Source organism: Rhamphochromis longiceps, linkage group LG22 (assembly GCF_057381845.1).
Source record: "Rhamphochromis longiceps isolate RC_006_pf linkage group LG22, R_longiceps_female_GT1.1, whole genome shotgun sequence".
NCBI classification, from domain to species: Eukaryota; Metazoa; Chordata; class Actinopteri; order Cichliformes; family Cichlidae; genus Rhamphochromis; species Rhamphochromis longiceps.
The window spans coordinates 3,490,055-3,515,695 of NC_140577.1; the positions used below are offsets into that span (position 1 = coordinate 3,490,055).

Below are 25,641 nucleotides of genomic sequence, written 5' to 3' on the forward strand. Positions count from 1 at the left end.
TCGACGTGGGATTATTACTCTTGACCGGTATAGTCGGCTAGCGTGTGTGGCTTATTGTGGTTTTTCCTTCTTCCTCCAGGAAAGTCGGCCGAAGAAGCGAGTTGGGGAGCACACAAACTAAGGGAGCTACAGCACGGGACGCACTGGGAGCAAGGGATGAGCACCATTGGCAAATTACATCTCTGAGTTAATTGTTGGACTTACCTGTCTATTCACTGTAAATAAAGTGCACTGTGGCATCGCAGAGTCCTGCGTTTTGGGTCCTACTTTCCTCATCCCCACGGTCTGCCAGCCAGACCGTGACACTGCCTCTGACACCCAGGAGGGCATTATTGCACCTCCCTGCCCTCATTATTGTCTACCTTTTGTGACAATGACACACACCACAAAAAGATTGTTAATTTATGTATCTGTGCATTTTCATATCTTTGTGTTCCAGGTGCTGTATGTTTTTGTTCCCTTTGTTTTTTCTTACAGGTGCAGCAGTTGGTGACACATTGTTGGACAACACGACAACAGGCAGAGGAAACAAGAGGAACCATAGAGAACTTATAGAGCTGATCTTGCAACATGTTTTTGGCACCACAGTGCATTCAGATCATAATTCAAATTGCATAAACTGCCAGACATGACAGGATTCAACAACATATATTAATAACATGTTTCTGTACAGGAGTATTTGAGTAAAGTAGCTCAGAGGTAAGGCAGGACAAAACCATTTAAGAATTTAAAAAGAAACACAAAAACATCAAATTACCAGGACAATGTCTCTGTTTCCCATTTTAATATCATGATTCAAACAGGAATTAAATGCAATTTGTAAACATTTAGATATAAAATTAACTAAACTGAAGCAAAGTGGTAAAAAGTAAAATATTTATAGCTTTCAGGCTCTCGGACGCTAAAAGTTTAAATACACTGATATCCTGGAAAGATGAAATGGATATGGATATCGTGAATAATTAAATGAAGTGCTCACTCAGGTTAAAACACCATCACATGAGACACATCACACTTCTACATCTGGCTGGCTCTGTGTATACTAATGTTTGTTATTCAATGTCCTGTCATGTTTGCTGTATGGCAGGCAGCATGAAGGTTCCTGGATTCAGGATTCTTACACGGAAACAAATTTAAAGAGGCAGCTTTATTTGTTGGGAAATAATGCACAAAATAAACATTTACGAAAAACAAACCAAAACTTGAACATGGAAAATAAGAACTAGACTCTGGGGGACTAGAGACAGAAACACTAGGAAATAAGGAGCATGGAACTAGGAATGATGGACAGAAACATGGAGAAACTTACAGCACATGGGACAACATGACAACAGGCAGAGGAAACACACAAGGGAATGACACACAGGAGGAGAGCACAGATGGAAATAATCACACATAAGGAGACCAAGGGGAAGCAAAACTGAACACAGGACAAGGACTATCAGAAGAAAACAGGAAGCATGACGAATATGTAGATGCAGAAAAGACACTGTGACTGGGGGAACAAAAACAGAGACAGACACTAGACACTGAGACATGGAGACATGACTGCCTGTGCAACAGAGGGAACAATAAACATGGAGACAAGAGCTTATACACAGGCTTGAGATGGACACTGAGGGAGGGAGAACTAGGATCACTAAGAACTTAAGAAAAAAAGATAACCAAAACCATGAATAAAAGTAATCAAAGAATATAAATTAACAACACAGACAAAACACTGGGTCACAGATCCAGCACTGTGACATGTCCGCTTCTAAACAGGACTTTTTTTTACATACTTAGCATGCTAAAACAAAAACAGAAGGACAAAGTATTGTTTAAAATACTCATTTAAAATTGATTTATTTCCAGACATCCAGTCTGGATCCTGAAAGAAAAGAGTTTGTATCATCATGATTGAGCTAAAACCTCTGAGTGTAAAGAAACACAGCTTTCTTCTTAATCGTACAGTTTGGTTGTCTGAAATCAAAAATGAAAAAACTGTAATAAATAAATGCAAAATAAGAAGGCATTTTACTATTTTGGTGTTACATCCACATTATCACATGCTGATGATCTGACAATAATGATAATAATGAAACTATACATGCATCCCATCCTATTCCAGCTGTCTTAAGGTCAGAGGCAGGGTACACCCTGGACAAGTCAAATAGTGAAACTAATAAAGACTTTAACAAAAAGAATGAATAATTCAAATAATGTCACGATCTGCAGCAGCAGATTGTGTGGAGCGGAGAGTGAGAGGACCCAAAATCAGACACGTGGAAACAGGATGGAATTTACCAGAAAGCGAGGCGTTCATTGAGACTGCATGAAAAATACAAAGCAAAGGAAAAACAGGACTAAGACACAAATACCTAAACTGGGCAAAAACCAACACTGTGAATGTCGTGCATGAAGCATGAAACATGAAACCTGTAACTTCAGTAACTCTGATATTCTTTATTATTAACTGGGAGAAAAAGTGCCGACTCAGTCTTTTGTTCCAGGACAGACTGTCTCTGTCAGATGTAAAACCAGCAAGTGTCCTCCTGACAGACCGTGGTCTTTTTCTTGTGTTAAGAGGTTTAGTGAAGTGAGTTTCTCTCATTTTGCTGTGAACACTAGAAGAGATTAACTTCTATATAAGTTGATTAAAGCAGACCTGTAGTCTCTCATCTGCCTGCATTCCTGTGTTTGTTCTGTTAGTCTGTTCTTAACATCATGTCCACTGTCGAGCTCAATTCTGTCGTCATTATTTGAGTCCAGTTGTTGTCTCGCTGCCTTCTGTGAGTTACTCAGCCTCTGTTTTGTGTGCTTTAACTCTCAGACTCCTGATCTCCACCTCATCCTGACAATTAGAGATCCTCAGCTAAGTCTCCACCTGCTTCACCTCTGCCACCACCAGCTTCTAGACTCTTCTCTGCTTTGGTGCTTCATCAGAGTTTCACTGTCAAATAGTTCATTAATCAAACTCTGATCTCTGTTTAAACATGCAGATGACACCCTGCTCTTTAATTTTACTTATTAGGTTTTAGGTCAGATTAAAATGTAGATCATAAAACAGCTTTGAGAGTAGAAATTATGAAGAGCACACAGATAATCTATGGTTGACATGACCTCAACATCTTATAGAGAAATATTTAATATGTGGATTAAAAAATATATTTAACCATTTTCACTGCACATTACACTTGATGTGTCTGTTTACATTTTTATTTTGGTCTGGTTTTACAAATATTACAAAATCTTAATTTTTTAATGTGCATTTATTAAACTCACAGAGTCAAAGAACATGTTTTCTCGGTACGTTTTTATTCTTTTAAGAGTTTGAAATATCAGCTTTACAACAGACACAAAAGGATGAAACTAGAGGAGATTGTTGCTCTGATTGTTGTCATTATGAGATGGAAACATGACTGTTTAATGAGTTTATTTTTTAAATCTGCAAACACAAAGAAACAAAGAGACAGAAGAAAATCAACATCAAAGACTCAGTGATTGACATCAGGACTGGGAACACTGGTCTCTCCTCAGTATCTCTGAGACCGGAGACTGGGAGCCCTGGGTGGCCTCACAGGTCACAGAGCCCACCTTCCCCCACTGGTCTGCAGTGAGCGTCAGGGTGCTGCTCCAGCTGTAGAGGCCGTCATTCTGCAGCACTCCAGGAGTCCTGCTCTCCTCCCCTCTGATGCTGCTGCTGCCACTGCTGTCGCTCGTCTTCCAGGACAGACTCCAGTCTGAGGGGAAGCCCTTGTTGGCCACACACATGAGCGTGGCCTTCCCCTGCTCCAGCTCCTTGTTGGAGGGACCCAGCACCTTCAGGGCGGGGCGGGTATCACCTAGGAAACACCAATCAGCTTAGAGAACAGGAACCACAATTTGATTTTCTCCGTTAAGAAGTTTCTGTCAGGTGTTTTTTCTGCTCCACCAGTCATTCACTCACACATTGTTTCACTTCCCTTTAAGAAACCTCTCATGCATATCAGCACAGAGAGAATCATCACACAGTTTGAGCTGAAATATGTTCAAACTACACTGGAAATAAAAGAAGCAGATGTGGAAACATTTACAGCAGAAGTTTGGCTTTAAAACGATTAGAAGTCTAAATCATGGACGACTGAAGACATTAGTGGACACAAGCACAGAGCAGCTACTCATTCATATAGATTTGAAATGTTATTGAACAGCTCACATGATTTCAAACTAAATCTGAAACATCGGACACGATAAAAACATCAGAAAGCAAACTTTGACTCATCCAAACAGCAGCTGATGTGGTGGAAATTTACAAACTAATCATAAGATGATGAAGTTTACTCTTGTCTACATTTTACTGTGACAGAAATGTAGATTAAACAAGAGAAACTCGCAGAGCTCATCTGAATTAGTCCAGTAAAAAGGACAAACATCAAAAACTCAATTATTTTAAATAAAAAAAATACTTTTTTCTCATCTAAGCAGCCTAACAAGTAGTTATGAAAGAAAATGATAAAACATTTAATAATAAACACAGTTAATTAACTTACTTCCAACATCCAGTCTGGTTCCTCCACCAAAAGTCCACCACAGTGATACAAACTCATTGAGGCGCCGTACAAAAACCTCTGACTGTAGAGAGACACGGCTCTCTGACTCTAACAGACTGAACTAAACCTACAAGCCCTCAAAATACAACTTTATCATCAGAACCACAAATAATAATTAATACTATGAAACATCCTAGGCTTTCATTAGAAAATGTTATGAGTTTTTGAATATGCGTTTTAAAAGCAAACTTTGTTCATAGGCCAGAAAATATTATGAAATTATAAAGTAATGATTCGTTAATATAAATTGTTTCCTAGTATGCTGAATATTAAAGGAAATGAAAGGAATGACAAAAAAATATATTTAATTAAGCTCTAAGTCTGACTTACTTCCAACATCCAGTCTGGTTCCTCCACCGAACGTGTACCACAGTGATACAAACTCATTGAGGCGCCGTACAAAAACCTCTGACTGTAGAGAGACACGGCTCTCTGACTCTGAAACAAACAAACTCAACAAAATAATTCACTCCTTCCTTTTCAGTTTTACCAACTGATCTAAAAAAATTAAATTATTTCAGTGCTACATATTTAAAGAAGATATATTTTCATTTTGAATATATGAGTTTTGAAAATGGGACTTCTTCCTCTGATGATATCAAATCAATCAGTAATGAAATCATCAATTTAAAATGGAATTTTAAACTTGATTTAATATGTGTCAGTATAAACTGAGACCTTTTTGATTCTCTCAAATATCTGTTTTTTTTTTAAATTTTTCACGTGATATACAGTGTAGGTTAATTGTGATAAATCCATAAATACTGAAAAATACATAAAGACATATTTACCTCCAATAAACTGAATATATATATACTGTACATTTAAAAAACATTCTAGTGTCTAGTTGGCACTGAAAGGAACATCTTCAGTGCTCCTTGGCACTGATTCTCAAAGACTTTGAACTGTACTGGAGGGATGAGGCCCTTTCTCCCAAATCATGCAGACGAGAGCTCTGTCTAACACATCGGCCCAAAATCTCCTTGACATTTAGATTAAGCTCTAATGATTGTAAAACACATAATTTCACATAATTTCCATCCTCATTAAAGCATTAACTGATCCATAGCGTCAGATGCTGAGTCTGTGACCCTGTGTTTTGAGTTTATTTAGTATTTTTGGTTTCTTGGTTATATTAAAATATATGAAGTTCTTGTGGTGTTATGCTTAGTTAGGGTTTAATTGAAGTTTAGCCTAGTTGTGTTACCACCCAAGTCTCCTTGTTTGTGAGTCTTTTCCTGTCTTCTGTGTTAGTCTATCACATGTTATCATGTCTATGTCTCTCCATGTTTCCTGTTTTACTTTGAAGAGTCGAGTATTTCCATGTTCATGGTGTTTTGTTTCCCTGTGGCATCATTATGTGTATTCCAGTCAGCTGTTTTCCCAAGTGTTTCCACTTTCCCTGATCACCTCCTGTGGGTATTAGGTCTGTTTTCCGTCCCCCACATCACGTCAGGTTAAAAGTACGTATTTCATCATTCTGTTCAGGCCATGTTCATGTTTTCTCATCATAGTTTCTTGCATGCTCCTACTAATAATATTCATATCACTTTGTCATAGTTGACATAGTCTAGCTTTTCCCAGTTTAGTTTGTAGTTTTAGTTTACTCCCCCTGTATGCTTTGCCTTGTTTTTTATTCCTGTGGGGTTTTTTCCAGCCAAATAAAGGGCTCGCCTTTTGTTTAAACTTCTCTCTTCTTCTGTGGTGCACTTGGGTCCACTCCACAAACACACCGGCTGCTCAGCCGTGACACATAGTTCCTCCTGTCATCTTGGAAAAGCTCACTCAACTCAAGATTGAAAAGTTTAATGACACTAGTGATCACTCAGAACAAATATAATAGATGTCGTTTAAGTCTCCATTTATGAAAAGGATCTACATCTTCCTCTGCATTCTTCAGTAAAATCTTGGCTTTTTTATATTTATTGATATGACACTGACAGCATGAGAAAGCTTTTTAATATTCAACAGCTGGGAAATCTTTGGCTCACAAAATCGATTAACTAAAGAAAGAGTCATCTTTAAAAGAGCAAAACAGACAAAATAACCTTTTTCTATTTAGTTTTGTTAAACGTCAGGATAGGATCAGAGATGAGAACTTTTTAAACAGAGAGCTGATCCAGACTTGCTGTATTGGGGTGCTGGTCCTGCAGATCGACACTACGTCTTTACTAGTTATGGATTGGCAGTGGTGTGTGGGATTGTAGTATCAGGACATTTTCATGAAAGGTAACAATTAATGCATTTATGTATATGTTTCAATAATTATTTATATTCATGGCTACCAAAGCATGAGTCATCACACACTCTCTGAAAGTAAATGATGGAAGAAATTGGAAAAGAAAAATTCGTCAAGTTTAACCTTTTAAACGCAAATTGATAAAACATTGTGGAGATTTGGATACTTAAGTAAATATACATGTTCCTGTGTGCTGAAATATCTTTAATTAATAAATGCAAATTGAATAAATAAAAATACAAAGTAAAACAAAAAAGCACTGCACTAACTAAAGGACGAACGTGTCACATGACAGAGGATGACATGATGAGGAAAGATGACTGACTCTGTGTGTTTGCATATGTGTCCTGCCTCTCTGCTCACAGCTGTTAAGAGGCCAGTGTTGATCAGTGGCTGTCCAGGCCTTTCAGAGCCACTCACACACCAGCAGCACAATGATGATGTCACTGACTCTACTGCTGGCCACCCTGGGGCTCCTTGTTCAGGGTGAGACTCTCTGTGAAAACTTTGCTTCAGCATGCAGCCAGGTTCACCACAATGATGTTCTGCTCTGATGGAGAAACTCTGAAACCAGCAGCACTGACCTTCTTCCATCTGTTCTCCATGTTAGAGAAATGATCCTCGAATGTTTGGATGTTGATCATCTTTCTCTAAACGTCTCCTATTTTTCATGATTTCAGGTTCATCAGCAGAAATCGTCCTGACTCAGACTCCTAAAGCTCAGTCTGTTGTTCCAGGACAGACTGTCTCTATCAGATGTAAAGCTAGTTCAAGTGTTAGCGATGAGTTGCAGTGGTATCTTCATTAATCTGGAGAATCTCCCAAACCCCTCATTTACAACGCAGACAGTCGGTACTCTGGAGTTTCTGAGCGTTTCAGTGGGAGTCAGTCTGGAACTGACTTCACTTTGACCATCAGTGGAGTTCAAGCTGAAGATGCAGGAGTTTATTACTGTCAGCAGGATTACAGCCGCCCGTTCACACAGTGAAAAACAGTCGTACAAAAACCTCCCTCAGTCAGACTGAACAGAAACTGAAGTGACTGCTGCAGCTGGAAGATACTGCAGAGACTGATACAGTTCACTGAGGACACATAAACACATTTTATTAGAGTTTTCCTTTCTAACTCAGTTTGAAGAACAATACAAAAATGATTCAAGAGCATAAACAAGACCTTATTGATTTTTAGTGTCAGGCACAGTCTACTATGGACATTTGGACGTCCACCGCTGACCCAACCTGGACGTCAGTGTGACGTTTAACATTTAAACTTTGGACTGGGTCATTGTTGGACGTCATGTGCTCGTCTATGACAGGTGCAGGAAAATTACATGATTAATAAATATAATATTTTTATTTACAAATATCATGATTGTTGTTATCAACATGATACATATGAATATAAATTATTTACAAACAAACATGGTTTACTGTGTTTTAGCCTGTTGACTTTTCCAGTATTTATATATTTTTTTCTTTCTTCTTTAAGTGGTTTTATTTATTTCAATGAATCAGTGTGTTTGTAACCACATTAAAACTGTTATTTAATAAAGTATGTTGAAAATGTTGAAATCCATGTTAATATATTTATAAACATATATAACAAACAGCAGAAATAACAGGACATGTTCAGGTGAAAAATCTTTATTGCTGTAAAATCTTGACAAGTTCATAAAACAGGAAACAAACAGATTAAGAATAAAGAGACTGAGACTGAAAAAGACTGCAGACTGAGAGCTGTAGCAAAGTGTAAAAAACAACAACAATAACAAAAAACAGCATCATGCCCCCAGTGAATCAGCTCAGGACTGGGAACACTGGTCTCTCCTCAGAGTCTCTGAGAGTGGAGTATCGGAGCCCCTCGTGGCCTCACAGGTCACAGAGCCCACCTTCTCCCACTGGTCTGCAGGCAGCATCAGGGTGCTGCTCCAGCTGTAGAGCCTGTCTGTCTGCAGCGCCCCGGGGCTCCTGCTCACTTCCCAACCAATGCCGCTGCATCTGCGGCCGTCAACGATCCAGGACAGACTCCAGTCTGAGGGAAAGCCCTTGTTGGCCAGACATGTGAGTGTGGCATTCCCCTGCTCCAGCTCCTTACTGGAAGGGGCGAGCACCGTCAGGGTGGGACGGACATCACCTAGGAGACACCAATCAGCTTAGAGAACGGGTAACAGGTAGTTTCTGTCAGATGTTTTTCTGCTACAACAGTCACTCACACGTTGTTTCACTTCCCTTTAAGAAACCTCTCAGCACAGAAATAACAGCAGTGAAATATGTCCAAACCACATACAGAAGGAAAAAAGTGCAACATTTGACAAAAGAGTGTTAAACTCACAAAAATCTGACTCACTCATGATTTTAAGGATTACTGGGAAATACGTTTAAAAACACAACTCACTAAAACAATTTTCTTCATGAACAGATTTTTTCTATACAGTTAACCTTAATCTGAAATGGGGGAACATGATGCAGAAGAATTTTTATTCAAGTAAAATTAATCTTTCCACAACTTACTGTAAAGGAACAGTTTTATCAACAGCAAGTAGGTAAAGATTTCAAACACAAATTTACACATAAAATTCTGTCAGCCTCCTTGTGATATCAGGAAAAACATCAAAATAAATGTTAATTTTTTTCTCCCACATTACTCCCGTCCTAGCTGATTTGCACTGGTTGCCTGTGAAATATCGTATCCAATTTAAAATTCTGCTGTTTACTTTTAAAATCACTAATAACACAGCACCGAGCTATCTTAAGGAACTCTTAAACTTATATGTTCCTGCTAGGGCTTTAAGATCATCCTCACAGTCTCTGTTGGTGCGGCCTAGATCTCGGCTGAAGTCTAGAGGTGATCGAGCGTTTGCCCTGGCCGCACCAGAGTTGTGGAACAACCTTCCGATTGGCATTCGGGCGTCTGATTCTATTCAATCTTTTAAATCACGGCTTAAAACGTATTTGTTTAATCTTGCGTTTTCTACCGGTTAAATGCTGGCCTTGTCTGCAGTGATTTATTTTACTAATTTTCTTATCATGCTTTTTATTTGCGCTGTGTATGTCTTATCCCATTGTGTGTTGATGACATAGTTATATTGTACTATAGCTATGTGCTATAGTTATATTTTTTCTATTGGTGGCTTTTTCCTGTGAACATAATTCTACACTTTTATTTTTATGACTCTGATTATGCTTGTGTTAATTTGTTCTATGTTAAGCACTTTGGCATGCCGTTGGTTTTTAAATGTGCTCTATAAATAAAGATTGTTGTTGTTGTGAAGCAGTGGGCAGCTGCCAATCCAGCACCCGGGGAGTAGTGAGTAGAGATGGTACTTTGCTCAGGGGTAACTCAGGGTAGCCATTCGGTGGATTTGAATCCCCGAACTTATGATTAGGGGGCGAGCACTGTCTATTTACTCCCTGTGTAATTCTGACAGCTGATATGAAGCATTCTTTAGTAAAATTACACAACCTTTATTTTATCTTTCCATACTGTTTACTGATTTCAATCCTCCATCCATCCATCCATTCACTTCCGCTTATCCTTTTCAGGGTCGCGGGGGGTGCTGGAGCCTATCCCAGCTGTCATAGGGCGAGAGGCGGGGTACACCCTGGACAGGTCGCCAGTCTGTCGCAGGGCCAACACACAGGGACAGACAACCATTCGCACTCACATTCACACCTAGTGACAATTTGGATTATCCAATTAACCTATCCCCACAAGTTGCATGTCAAACTCCACACAGAAAGACCCCGGCCTGATGGTGGAATTGAACTCAGGACCTTCTTGCTGTGCAGCAACAGTGCTACCCACCGTGCCACAGTGCTGCCCGATTTCAATCCTATCTGTATAAAATGTTAACATGTGCAGTATTGTGACAAGCAGGCTGATCCATCACTCAACAATATGACAAAAGTAAGTAAGTGAAATTTTATTTATGTAACACATTTCAAGCATCACAAAGTGCTTCATATGAAAATCACAGAGCATTAAAGAAAAGAGTTTACTAAAGTCAAGTCTAATAACATGACATTTGGTTGTTTCTTAAGAGACCACCGCGTCCACAGATCTCAGACTCAGAGGGAGAGAGTTCCAGAGGCTGGGATCACTGTGGAAAAAGCTCTGTCTCATTTAGTTTTCAGCCTGTTATGATGTAGAGTAAACAGACCCTGATCACAAGAAATCAGGGACCTGCTGTGGCTGTATGGCTGAAAAAGTTCAATGACGTAAGCTGGTGCTTTCCCATGATGCTTACAAAAGTGTACAATGAATTACAATGAAGAAAAAAAATGAATAAAAATGAATAAGAAGACAGAGAAATAGAGGTTTGCATTAGAATCCTAAATGTATGCAGAGTCGAGAGTTACCCCAAGAGTCCAGACAGAGGATTTAATTGTAAAAACCATTCTTTAACATGCTGATTGAAGCAAGTCCCTGTTAGAGTCAGATGATTTCCATAGAGAGGCACTTTGCATCAGCAGCACCATGCTCCAGTGCTCTGGGAGAGTTTATAGTCCTGAGAGTTGAACACTGGATGACTGACAGCTGTCCTTCATCACAACAGAAGCCACAGAAATCCTCCTCATCAAAAACATGACTTTGATCTGCGTCCTCATCTGGACTCTCCTCTGCTGCTGCTTCACAGGTAAAGTCCAGAGAATCAAACTCCTCTCCTCTATCAACATCTGTCCCTCTGAAATGAAGCCCACAAAACCATGAAGCTGCTTTATGTTTTTGTCTCTGTGTCCTCAGAGTCCAGAGGACAGATCACAGTGACTCAGCCTGGAGCAGTGAGCTCTGCTGTGGGAGCAACTGTGAGCATCAAGTGTACGACCAGTCAGAATGTTTATTATAGCAGCCCATATCACTTTTTAGCTTGGTACCAACAGAAAGATGGAGGAGTTCCTAAACTGCTCATTTATGTTGCTAGCAATCGACAATCAGGGATTCCAGCTCGTTTTACAGGCAGTGGATCAAACTCTGACTTCACTCTGACCATCAGTGGAGTCCAGGCTGAAGATGCAGCAGTTTATTACTGTCAGAGTTATCACTACATCAACAGTCAGTATGTGTTCACACAGTGAAAAACAGTCGTACAAAAACCTCCCTCAGTCAGACTGAACAGAAACTGAAGTGACTGCTGCAGCTGGAAGATACTGCAGAGACTGATACAGTTCACTGAGGACACACACACACACACACACACACACACACACACACACACACACACACACACACACACACACACACACACACACACACACACACACACACACACAGTAATGTTTATGTGGGTTTGACTCAAAACATCAGACTTGTGTCCATCCTGACGAGCTCGCACAGAAGAACATGTGGAACACAAAACAGTTGATACTGTGAGTCAGATCTGTGATGAAGAAACTCTCCTGTAAATATTCAAACTGGGAAGTAGTTATTAAATGAGAATATTTTAGTAAACTGCAGTACTGATATATGTATGTATGTAGATTGCTCAGCTACATTCTTGGTCACAGAAATATTTCACATGATTTGATCTGAAGATTTAAAGTTTAGTTCATCAAGTCTTTAACTTCATCTTTGTGACATAAATTATTCTGACATTTACACTTTTTAACCTGCACTGATGTTCTGAAAGAGACATTTTTAGTGTCTCCTATGTTGATAAAGAAAGTTTAGTTTTTCTTTGGGTTATTTTATCAATTCTGACTTTGAAGAAAACCAGGACGGGTCTCATCATGGGTCACATGCAGGTTACAATAATCTGTCACCATGTTTTCTACTTCTTCTACACCCAACAGCAAAGATCATCACAAAATCCCACATGATGGAAAATAATGCAGCTGCAAAAGACTTTAAAACTATTTATAACAGGGAGCAGCTGTTGGCTGTGATTCTATTTTTAACTTATTGCTTTTTCTTTTCTTTAGTTGTTTTCATTTTTTTACATTTACACTCTGATGTGATACAGCACATGTGATTCTCTCAGTCAAAGTTACTGAAGCAGAGATTTTCAGTGTATGGAAGCATCACTGCTGAACCTGAAGGATGATTATCAGACAGAAGAGCAGCTGAATGGAAACACATGAAAACCACTATTTGAAGACCTCAGTTTTTATTTGAAGTATTAAAACCATCAACAGTGCCACAAGCATGAAAACATGAAAACTATCAGAGCAGACTGAGAGAAGCTGCAGACTAAAGCCAGTATCAGAGTCCCAGTGAGTCAGCTCAGGACTGGGAACACTGGTCTGTCATCAGAGTCTCTGAGAGTGGAGTGTGGGAGCCCTGGGTGGCCTCACAGGTCACAGAGCCCACCTTCTCCCACTGGTCTGCAGGGAGCCTCAGGGTGCTGCTCCAGCTGTAGTGGCCGTCATTCTGCAGCGCCCCGGGGCTCCTGCTCTCCTCCCAGCTGATGCTGCCACTGCCATCCACCTTCCAGGACAGCCTCCAGTCTGAGGGGAAGCCCTTGTTGGCCACACACATGACTGTAGCCTTCCCCTGCTGCAGCTCCTCACTAGAGGGCGCCAGCACGGTCAGGGAGGGGGTGACTCGGCCCACTGCAGAGAGAGAGAGAGAGATGTTAGAGAAACTGGGAGTTGAAACTGCTCTTCAGCTGTTTCACTTCTCTATCTGAGATTGGTAACCATGGTAAAAGACAGGCTTCACTGCTGAACCATGGCAACAGACGAGTTTCAGTACCAAAGATAAAAATATTAAAGCGTTTCTTTGACTTCTGATGTACTCATGTGCGTTATGTTTGTATTATTTATTAGTTTTATAATTAGAAAACAAACAGAAATTAACATGTCAGATTTTTCTCATAAACTTGTCATAAACAATTGTATGTAAAACAGAAAAAAGCATAGACCTTTTTTTGGTCTATTAGGGAACAATAAAGATAACTGTACTTACTCACACATTAAAATTCATAAAATCAGCAAATCTCAGACAGCAAACTGTTAATGTGTCGTTAATAATGTTAAATCTTTAAGAACTATTAATTTTAGTTTGCAGCAAAAGGTTGAAGACAAAACTTTTATGAGAATGTAAAATATATAAACGTTTTCTACTTTTCTTCAAGAAAAAAAAAACTTTTGAAAGTTTAATTTCCAGTAAAAATAAATGCACAAGACGATTTTAGTCTGAATTCAAAATTTACACTGATATTAGATTTTATATTTATGAGAAACATGAAGTATTTATGTAGAAGGAAATGAAATGAACCTTAATGATACAAGTTTGAGCTTCATAAATGAGTGAAATGTACTTACAGTTAACATCCAGTCTGGTTCCTCCACCGAACGTGTACCACAGTGATACAAACTCATTGAGGCGCCGTACAAAAACCTCTGACTGTAGAGAGACACGGCTCTCTGACTCTGAAACAAACAAACTCAACAAAATCATTCACTGTTTGCATAATGTTATAAAAATAAAAAAGAAACAGTGCAACATGCTTTTAAAAATTGCATTTTTAAAATTAGATTCACAGTTCAGATAATTTTATTAATTCCAAAGTTTGCAGCTTTCCCACACTACCTGCTCACATGGTCAAACTCACACAGCCTACAGTCTTTAAACAATAATCACGAGCACTGTTGCACGTCAAGGCAGAGATAAACAAGCAATGAGGTCAAGGAAAAAGTAAATAAATGCATCAAAATGAACAAAAATGTTCGAAATAAATAAACAGAATATGAAGGGTAAATGTCTGAAAATGAAGAATCACAGAAACATTCATCTAAACGACTCCTGTCAGCGTTCAGGAATCTAACAGCTGAGGGAATGAAGGATCTGAAGTTTCTGTTTGTTCTACACTGAGGTTCAAGGTAACGGTGACCTGAGAACAACTTCCTGAACTCAGATGACAAAACACGTTCAGGATGGATAATAATGTTTTTGTCCTTCATTTTCAGAGTGTCTCTCTGCCTGACCTCCGTGGTTTTGGAGCAGGTATTTATAAATAAAACACTGAACCAGCAGTTCAAGAAATGACTTTCTATAAATGGGCATTAAAAGTGTCATGGTCAGGGGGAGCTGGCTGTGTTTTTCCATGATGTCTCTGTGCTTCCACCTCTGGGCGGAGCCCTCGTCAGCACACCTGCCATGCTCACCTGATTGTGATCCAGGACAAGCGGCAGTGTTTAAGACCAGCATCAGCATCTCTTCTTTGCTGGTCCGTCTGCTCAAAACATGTTAGTAACAGGCTGCCTTTACGTCTCGTGCTGTGTTTACCTTTCCTTGTTCTCCTTGTGCTCTCAGGAGCTTCTCAGATCCACCAGTCACATTATCAGCAGTTTGCATACCGACCTGTACGCAGGTCATGCTCACGCTGCTTCATGTTCACAGACTCACATTTCATCACCTGTCTGCTCTCCTGCCTTCAACTGTTCTTCATCACTGGATTAATCATGTTGAGCTCAGTACACTCATCCATCCAGCTCACTCAGCCAACATCCCTCCCACTGGAGCGACCCCCACTCCACCTGCCAAAACCTTCACTTTTGTGATCCCCACACTAAGAAATCGTCTCCAGTGCCATTGTTTATTATTGTGTTGCATAATAAAGCTTCTGAGTGAACTTTATCCTGACTTCCTGTGATTGAATCTGCATTTCTCTCCACATCCATGTGCCGGCCTTTATTAACTTTTTTTATTGACATCAAAAAAGTTCAACCTTCTTCTTCTTTTTCTCTAAATAAATAAATAGGTTTGTTTTAAATGCCAGAGGCCCACCGGAATGTTTGCCTGTCGGCTCTCCACTGCTGTATTCAGAATCAGAATCAGAATACTTTATTAATGCCAAAGGAAATTATTGCCAGATGGAAGAAATTCCACATGGCAACTCTGCTTATTTGTTTTTTCTATTCAATCATTTACATCAATGTATTGACACCAATAAACTATACCAACAACTACACCTACATGACCTTCTTTGAAAGGACTGCTGCTACCTACCTGAATGAGTTTGTTTTAGAATTTAGATTTTATGTTATTTATCCCTATCTATATTGTTGCAGTTTATTACTGCCTTTTTTATTATTTATTGCTGCTCTTTTTTAAACGTATTCTTTTTAAACTGTATTGTTTATTGCACTGTAGAGGCTGGTGAGAAACAGTATTTTGTTTCAGCCCGGGTAACACCATACGAAATGACAATAAACTTCTTGAGTCTTGAGTCGTAGAGCTAAACCTTGCCAAGCTAAGTATTTGATGGAGCCTACAGTCTTCAATAATCCATAACTTGCTTCCTCCTTTTATCTGGCAACAGCTGAAGAAAGCTGTGAAGCTACAGTTGTCATATGCCGTGGGAGTGTCTGGTCGGGTGTGGTCCAGGTTCCTGTTGCCCGTCCCCTGGGGTGGAGTTGGCCAGCTCATCACCTGCTTCCAATTTCTGGGCCTCCATCTGGAGGGTTTTTAAGCCAGCGCTGCCTGCCACTCCTCGCCAGTTCGTCCTGCTACCACTAGTGGTAAACTAGCCTCCACTGTGTTTGGACTCTGTTTGTCTGGACCGTGGGTAAATGTGTTCTCCGTCTCCTGTGTTCTCCAGATACATCACCCGTCTTGCTCTGTTTCCACTCCGTTCTCCAGTCTGCCTAGAACCCTAGGACTACACACTCACCTTCTCCTCAGCCTGCCCTCCAGCCCGTACTTCAACGGTGGATCCCTCTCCCCTGGACACCCTGGAACCTGGACCAGCTTCCCCACATTCTCAGCCATCCCTGGGATGCTCCCACGGCAACCCCTCCTCTGCCTAATAGTCGGTGTTTTCAAGTAAGCACAAGACTCTCCACTAGTACCACTCACCTCAGCCCTTTAATTGTTTACCAGATCAGTAAAACCTCTTTCCTGTGTTTGCAGAAGTTCCCGCCCGTGTTCTCTTTGTGTTCCACGTCCGTTTCCCCGTCCTCTGGTCTCCTTCAGTTCCTGCGAATAGTTTCTGTTAGACCCAGCCTTGTTTAAGTACCTTTTTCCTTCAAATAAATTGTACATAGTTCGAGCAATTGAGTCTGCTCTCGAGTCCACTGCATCCTTGTTTGTGACAACAGTATTCTCTTTTTGAGCAAAGATGTTAATGGCATGGATATGTAACTGACTTTTTGCATGTCCTGAGAACCTGAAGATAGCCTTTTCCCTAAATTTCTAAAGCCTACACGGACAAAGGCTGGGTCACACTTGTTGACTGATTTGAATAAACTTTGGCACAGTGGAAAAAAAGCCCCCCTTGTACACTGTTATGCAACCAAGGAAAAGTTGTGAATCGTTATTGTTGAAACGACAACACACATTCGCTTCTGCACTACTATAAACTTCGGCTTTGAGAGTTTTGAGAACGCTCTCGAAAACGCATACATTTCAAAACGGAGCTGTCCCGTCGCAGTGTGGACACTCTAAAACGTCGACTTTCTAAAACGATGACGCATTTTAGTCATGTGATGCAGTCATGTGACCGATTAAACAAAGATAGCAGAGGGCATTATACAGCACTTGTTTTGATTGCTCTCAATTTTGACAGCACTAAAAAAAGATTAATATCAGTTTGTACATGCTCCAGATAGCTTTTCTTCAAATTCTTTAATTCTCACTCGCTTTTGCGCAGGACTGGAACGTTTTCAATGTGGACGCACAACTCTGTGAAAACGACTGAAAACGCTAGTGTGGACGCGGAGCATTTTCAGAAGAAAAGGCTGTTTTCAAATCTGTCCGGGCTAGTGTGGACGTAGCCTTAGGATCAGGTTGTGCAGGCTTTGTGCAGGTGATCATGTCTGAAACATCAAATTCTTCTCTGTCCCTGTCATCTGCGTGTGACTGGTTCCTGACATGGAGCTCATGTCCCTGATGTAAAAATGAGGAGAAAACTTGTCACTCTATGAAATGCCTCTGACTGTGAAAAGGTGCGGCTGTAAGGAAAACTGGAGAGGACCCCGCCTGGGAGCAGTGTCATGACCAAACATGGCGAGACTCTCCCAGGCCCCTGACAATCTGCTCCTATATAAAGGAATAATACAATGTCTGTGTAAAAATCCATCATTCTACCCTTATCTGACTTCTACAGCACTCCAAACTTCTTAAAATGTATTTATTTTAAAAACCAAGAAAACAAAATATAGAAAGAAAAAAATACAAAACTATTTCCTTCAAAGTAAATACTTCCAGTAGAATGAGCTGCCTTGGTGGAGATTTATGTTCTTGGAGGGCCTCTCGTCAATGACAGAAATTAAATTTAAAAAAAAAGAAAACTCATTAAATTAGTTAAACTCGGACAACATGCTGATTAAGTGCTTTTGTTTCTGCTATGCAAAAGTAAACCTTTGACAAAGGGAGCACAAAATGTAAAATATATTATCTCTGAAATTGAAAAACTTCAAACAATATTTGCTTTAGAGACAAAAGTTCTACTGAAACATTTTCAGGGAGACAAAAGAAGAAGTGAAGAAGATATTACTCTGTCTGAAGACAAAATGTAACAAATCCAAGAGTCAGAATATATAATTAGTAAAGTTCAACAAAATGTAGCAGCAGCATCAGGGTTTTAAAATGAATCAATAAAAGTACAGAATTTAGTTCTTTGAGTGACTCAAATCTACTAACAGTTAACTTCCAGCCTGTTGCTCCACCAAAAGTCCACCACAGTGATACAAACTCACTGATCAGCTCTCTGACTCTGAAATCGATAAAATGTCAAACTTGTGTTCAATCAAATCTAAGGAAGACAGTGAGTCATGAATTTAAAAATAATCGCGTGACCCTCAATGATCTAATGATCATAAATTAAATGATCTCATTTAATAATAGTGACAGTACTGATTTTATCCATTTTCCTGAAAATAGTTTTCTTCAGTTTTCTCTGTCATTTTGTAAAACTATAAAGTGGAAAATGTTTAACTTCTTTAAGGCGCTTTAAAGTGGTATGAAAACCATAATGTTGTAGAAAAATGAAGTGGGTTTAAATAACAGACATTCAGAAAGGAACAATTTCAACACAAATGCGTCTAATTGGAGACTGTTGGTCAATATTATCATGAAGTGATTGATCCACTGATAGAAATCATCAGACTGATCCAAGTCTCTGCTGGAGTCAGTCAGATGATTTCCATAGAGAGGCACTTTGCATCAGCAGCACCATGCTCCAGTGCTCTGGGAGAGTTTATAGTCCTGAGAGTTGAACACTGGATGACTGACAGCTGTCCTTCATCACAACAGAAGCCACAGAAATCCTCCTCATCAAAAACATGACTTTGATCTGCGTCCTCATCTGGACTCTCCTCTGCTGCTGCTTCACAGGTAAAGTCCAGAGAATCAAACTCCTCTCCTCTATCAACATCTGTCCCTCTGAAATGAAGCCCACAAAACCATGAAGCTGCTTTATGTTTTTGTCTCTGTGTCCTCAGAGTCCAGAGGACAGATCACAGTGACTCAGCCTGGAGCAGTGAGCTCTGCTGTGGGAGGATCTGTGAGCATCAAGTGTACGACCAGTCAGAATGTTTATAGCAACTATTTACACTGGTACCAACAGAAAGATGGAGGAGTTCCTAAACTGCTCATTAAGTATGCTACTACTCGACAATCAGGGATTCCAGCTCGTTTTACAGGCAGTGGATCAAACACTGACTTCACTCTGACCATCAGTGGAGTCCAGGCTGAAGATGCAGCAGTTTATTACTGTCAGAGTTATCACCGCATCAACAGTCAGTATGTGTTCACACAGTGAAAAACAGTCGTACAAAAACCTCCCTCAGTCAGACTGAACAGAAACTGAAGTGACTGCTGCAGCTGGAAGATACTGCAGAGACTGATACAGTTCACTGAGGACACACACACACACACACACTGAGGACACACACACACACACACACACACACACACACACACACACACACACACACACACACACACACACACACACACATTTGCTTCCAATCTAAAAATCTTTTCTTTTTCTCTTTTCCCTAAAAATTAAGTAAAAATCAGTCAACATGTTCAACAAGTCGAATAGTTATAGAGAAAACTCATTGTGACCTTTGACCTCCATTCCATACTAGAACCACCATAATATCATCTATGATTTGTTAAATTTGAACAGTTATCAGTAAAATAAGACCTTTATGTTAAAATATATGAAAATAAAATCAATAAATATCATACAGCTCAACATAAAAAATAAAGTTTAATTTAAATAATCTAAACATAAATTTGAGGCTCAAAAACAAACACTCTGTTTACACAGTGAAAATCTGTCGTACAAAAACCTCTCAGCTGAAGAGGAACTGATCTGAAGCAACAGCTGCAGAACAAACTAAAAGACTGGGAGGAACGATTACTTTAATATTTACTGTGGAATTTCATTTGTGTGCACTCACAGTTTAACATTCATAAACTTATTGAATACGTTGTTAGTAACATGAAAAAAGAAATGAAGTGGTGTCCCCGAATAAAAAGATAAATGTTTAATGAGTCACAGAATACAGACACAACACTGGCTCCAGATGTTTAACACATTAACATTATTTTTAGATGACTGATGTTCTCTGCAGCCCATCAGTCTGACTCATTCTTAGTTTCTACATTTATAACAATAAGTTCAGATGAAAAGACGTAGCTGGAAGGTCCACAAAGAAAAAAAATGTTGTTTTTGCTCATTAAAGATTTTTATATTAATCCAAGTTGTAAAATATAACAAGCTGTCATTAGAAATACAAATACTGTTGTCAGTGTTTCTGCACTGATGAGCAGCTCTTTTCTATTTGTAAGCTGTTAAATATTAAACTGATGCTTCTGTGGAGCTCAGCTGCAGTCCTTCATCACACAAATCCAGAAAATCATTGTAGTCACATCACAACTAGTGTCTATAATATTCTGATATTCTGCTGATTAACAAATCAAGCAGGCTGTTATAACAGTGTTTGTAGGGGATGTGTTCAGTGAAGATTTAGCCTCATTTGGATATTTCCAGCACAAACGAATCACTGTTACTGTTGTAAAAACCTAAAGTTATTTAGTCAGTTTCCAAAGTATTGATGTAGACAGAACAAAGAACTAAAAAGTTTCTCTTTAAAATAATATCTTACTAATGCTTAAAAGTGTGACATTAATATAAAGTCCTACCTAAATCTGAAACCAATGAAAATAAGATGTGATCATCATCCTGACAGACTGTGGTCTTTGTCTTGTGTTAAGAAGTTTAGTGAAGTGAGTTTCTCTCATTTTGCTGTGAACACTAGAAGAGATTAACTTCTATATAAGTTGATTAAAGCAGACCTGTAGTCTCTCATCTGCCTGCATTCCTGTGTTTGTTCTGTTAGTCTGTTCTTAACATCATGTCCACTTCAAGCTCAATTCTGTCGTCATTATTTGAGTCCAGTTATTGTCTCGCTGCCTTCTGTGAGTTACTCAGCCTCTGTTTTGTGTGCTTTAACTCTCAGACTCCTGATCTCCACCTCATCCTGACAATTAGAGATCCTCAGCTAAGTCTCCACCTGCTTCACCTCTGCCACCACCAGCTTCTAGACTCTTCTCTGCTTTGGTGCTTCATCAGAGTTTCACTGCCAAATAGTTCATTAATCAAAATTTATTAAGTCTTCAATTATACTTTTTTTTAATGATCTCTGTTTAAACATACAGATGACACCCTGCTGTTTAATTTTACTTATTAGGTTTTAGATCAGATTAAAATGTAGATCATAAAACAGCTTTGAGACTAGAAATTATGAAGAGCACACAGATAATCTATGGTTGACATGACCTCAACAGCTTATAGAGAAATATTTAATATGTGGATTAAAAAATATATTTAACCATTTTCACTGCACATTACACTTGATGTGTCTGTTTACATTTTTATTTTGGTCTGTTTTACAAATATTACAAAATCTTAATTTTTTAATGTGCATTTATTAAACTCACAGAGTCAAAGAACATGTTTTCTCGGTACATTTTTATTCTTTTAAGAGTTTGAAATATCAGCTTTACAACAGACACAAAAGGATGAAACTAGAGGAGATTGTTGCTCTGATTGTTGTCATTATGAGATGGAAACATGACTGTTTGATGAGTTTATTTTTTAAATCTGGAAACACAAAGAAACAAAGAGACAGAAGAAAAACAGCATGAAAGACTCAGTGATTGACATCAGGACTGGGAACACTGGTCTCTCCTCAGTATCTCTGAGACCAGAGACTGGGAGCCCTGGGTGGCCTCACAGGTCACAGAGCCCACCTTCCCCCACTGGTCTGCAGTGAGCGTCAGGGTGCTGCTCCAGCTGTAGAGGCCGTCATTCTGCAGCACTCCAGGAGTCCTGCTCTCCTCCCCTCTGATGCTGCTGCTGCCACTGCTGTCGCTCGTCTTCCAGGACAGACTCCAGTCTGAGGGGAAGCCCTTGTTGGCCACACACATGAGCGTGGCCTTCCCCTGCTCCAGCTCCTTGTTGGAGGGACCCAGCACCTTCAGGGCGGGGCGGGTATCACCTAGGAAACACCAATCAGCTTAGAGGACACGAACCACAATTTGAATTTCTCCGTTAAGAAGTTTCTGTCAGGTGTTTTTTCTGCTCCACCAGTCATTCACTCACACATTGTTTCACTTCCCTTTAAGAAACCTCTCATGCATATCAGCACAGAGAGAATCATCACACAGTTTGAGCTGAAATATGTTCAAACTACACTGGAAATAAAAGAAGCAGATGTGGAAACATTTACAGCAGAAGTTTGGCTTTAAAATGATTAGAAGTCTAAATCATGGACGACTGAAGACATTAGTGGACACAAGCACAGAGCAGCTACTCATTCATGTAGATTTGAAATGTTATTGAACAGCTCACATGATTTCAAACTAAATCTGAAACATCGGACACGATAAAAACATCAGAAAGCAAACTTTAACTCATCCAAACAGCAGCTGATGAGGTGGAAATTTACAAACTAATCATAAGATGATGAAGTTTACTCTTGTCTACATTTTACTGTGACAGAAATGTAGATTAAACAAGAGAAACTCGCAGAGCTCATCTGAATTAGTCCAGTAAAAAGGACAAACATCAAACACTAAATTATTTTCAATAAAAAAAATACTTTTCTCTCATCTAAGCAGCCTAACAAGTAGTTATAAAAGAAAATGATAAAACATTTAATAATAAACACAGTTTAATTAACTTACTTCCAACATCCAGTCTGGTTCCTCCACCAAAAGTCCACCACAGTGATACAAACTCATTGAGGCGCCGTACAAAAACCTCTGACTGTAGAGAGACACGGCTCTCTGACTCTGTCAGACTGAACTAAACCTACAAGCCCTCAAAATAAAACTTTATCATCAGAACCAGAAATAATAATTAATACTATGAAACATCCCAGATTTTCATTAGAAAATGTTATGAGTTTTTGAATATGCGTTTTAAAAGCAAACTTTGTTCATAGGCCAGTAAATATTATGAAATCATGAAGTAATGATTCGTTAATATAGCTTGTTCCCTAGTATGCTGAATATTAAAGGAAATGAAAGGAATGAAAAAATATATTTAAAAAAGCTCTAAGTTTAACTTACTTCCAAATTCCAGTCTGGTTCCTCCACCGAACGTGTACCACAGTGATACAAACTCATTGAGGCGCCGTACAAAAACCTCTGACTGTAGAGAGACACGGCTCTCTGACTCTGAAACAAACAAACTCAACAAAATCATTCACTCCTTCCTTTTCAGTTTTACCAACTGATCTAAAAAAATGAAATTATTGCAGTGCTAAACATTTAAAGAAGATATATTTTTATTTTTGAATATATGAGTTTTGAAAATGGGACTTCTTCCTCTGATGATATCAAATCAATCAATAATGAAATCATCAATTTAAAATGGAATTTAAAACTTGATTTAATATGTGTCAGTATAAACTGAGACCTTTTTGATTCTCTCAAATATCTTTTGTTTTTCATTTTTCACGTGATATACAGTGTAGGTTAATTGTGATAAAACCATAAATACTGAAAAATACATAAAGACATATTTGCCTCCAATAAACTGAATATATATATACATTTTAAAACTAGTGTCTAGTTGCCACTGAAAGGAACATCTTCAGTGCTCCTTGGCACTGATTGTCAAAGACTTTGAACTGTACTGGAGGGATGAGGCCCTTTCTCCCAAATCATGCAGACGGAGAGCTCTGTAACACATCGGCCCAAAATCTCCTTGACATTTAGATTAAGCTCTAATGATTGTAAAACACATAATTTCACATAATTTCCATCCTCATTAAAGCATTAACTGATCCCTAGTGTCAGGGGCTGAGTCTGTGACCCTGTGTTTTGAGTTTATTTAGTATTTTTGGTTTCTTGGTTATATTAAAATATATGAAGTTCTTGTGGTGTTATGCTTAGTTAGGGTTTAATTGAAGTTTAGCCTAGTTGTGTTACCACCCAAGTCTCCTTGTTTGTGAGTCTTTTCCTGTTTTCTGTGTTAGTCTATCATATGTTATCATGTCTATGTCTCTCCAAGTTTCCTGTTTTACTTTGAAGAGTCTAGTATTTCCATGTTCATGGTGTTTTGTTTCCCTGTGGCATCATTATGTGTATTCCAGTCAGCTGTTTTCCCAAGTGTTTCCACTTTCCCTGATCACCTCCTGTGGGTATTAGGTCTGTTTTCCGTCCCCCACATCACGTCAGGTTAAAAGGACGTATTTCATCATTCTGTTCAGGCCATGTTCATGTTTTCTCATCATAGTTTCTTGCATGCTCCTACTAATCATATTCATATCACTTTGTCATAGCTGACATAGTCTAGCTTTTCCCAGTTTAGTTTGTAGTTTTAGTTTACTCCCCCTGTATGCTTTGCCTTGTTTTTTATTCCTGTGGGGTTTTTTCCAGCCAAATAAAGGGCTCGCCTTTTGTTTAAACTTCTCTCTTCTTCTGTGGTGCACTTGGGTCCACTCCACAAACACACCGGCTGCTCAGCCGTGACACATAGTTCCTCCTGTCATCCTGGAAAAGCTCACTCAACTCAAGATTGAAAAGTTTAATGACACTAGTGATCACTCAGAACAAATATAATAGATGTCGTTTAAGTCTCCATTTATGAAAAGGATCTACATCTTCCTCTGCATTCTTCAGTAAAATCTTGGCTTTTTTATATTTATTGATATGACACTGACAGCATGAGAAAGCTTTTTAATATTCAACAGCTGGGAAATCTTTGGCTCACAAAATCGATTAACTAAAGAAAGAGTCTTCTTTAAAAGAGCAAAACAGACAAAATAACCTTTTTCTATTTAGTTTTGTTAAACGTCAGGATAGGATCAGAGATGAGAACTTTTTAAACAGAGAGCTGATCCAGACTTGCTGTATTGGGGTGCTGGTCCTGCAGATCGACACTACGTCTTTACTAGTTATGGATTGGCAGTGGTGTGTGGGGTTGTAGTATCAGGGCTGATACATTTTCAAGAAAGGTAACAATTAATGCATTTATGTATATGTATAATAATATATAATTATTTATATTCATGGCTACCACAGCATGAGTCATCACACACTCTCTGAAAGTAAATGATGGAAGAAATTGGAAAAGAAAAATTGGTCAAGTTTAACCTTTTAAACGTAAAATGATAAAACATTGTGGAGATTTGGATACTTAAGTAAATATACATGTTCCTGTGTGCTGAAATATCTTTAATTAATAAATGCAAATTGAATAAATAAAAATACAAAGTAAAACAAAAAAGCACTGCACTAACTAAAGGATGAACGTGACAGAGGATGACATGATGAGGAAAAGATGACTGACTCTGTGTGTTTGCATATGTGTCCTGCCTCTCTGCTCACAGCTGTTAAGAGGCCAGTGTTGATCAGTGGCTGTCC

The 25,641-nt window shown here is 39.0% G+C and overlaps 2 pseudogenes and 1 gene segment (V, D, J or C); all 3 read right to left on the reverse strand.

Moving 5' to 3' along the window:
* The window catches only part of LOC146643128 (Ig kappa-b4 chain C region pseudogene), a 63,645-nt pseudogene extending 48,519 nt beyond the window's left edge, over positions 1–15,126 (reverse strand).
* The window catches only part of LOC146643129 (Ig kappa-b4 chain C region-like), a 55,686-nt gene extending 32,278 nt beyond the window's left edge, over positions 1–23,408 (reverse strand). The window contains exon 1 of the C gene segment in view: positions 23,341–23,408.
* LOC146643133 (Ig kappa-b4 chain C region pseudogene) lies at positions 21,931–22,373 on the reverse strand (annotated as a pseudogene).
* Positions 23,409–25,641: the final 2,233 nt, after the last annotated feature.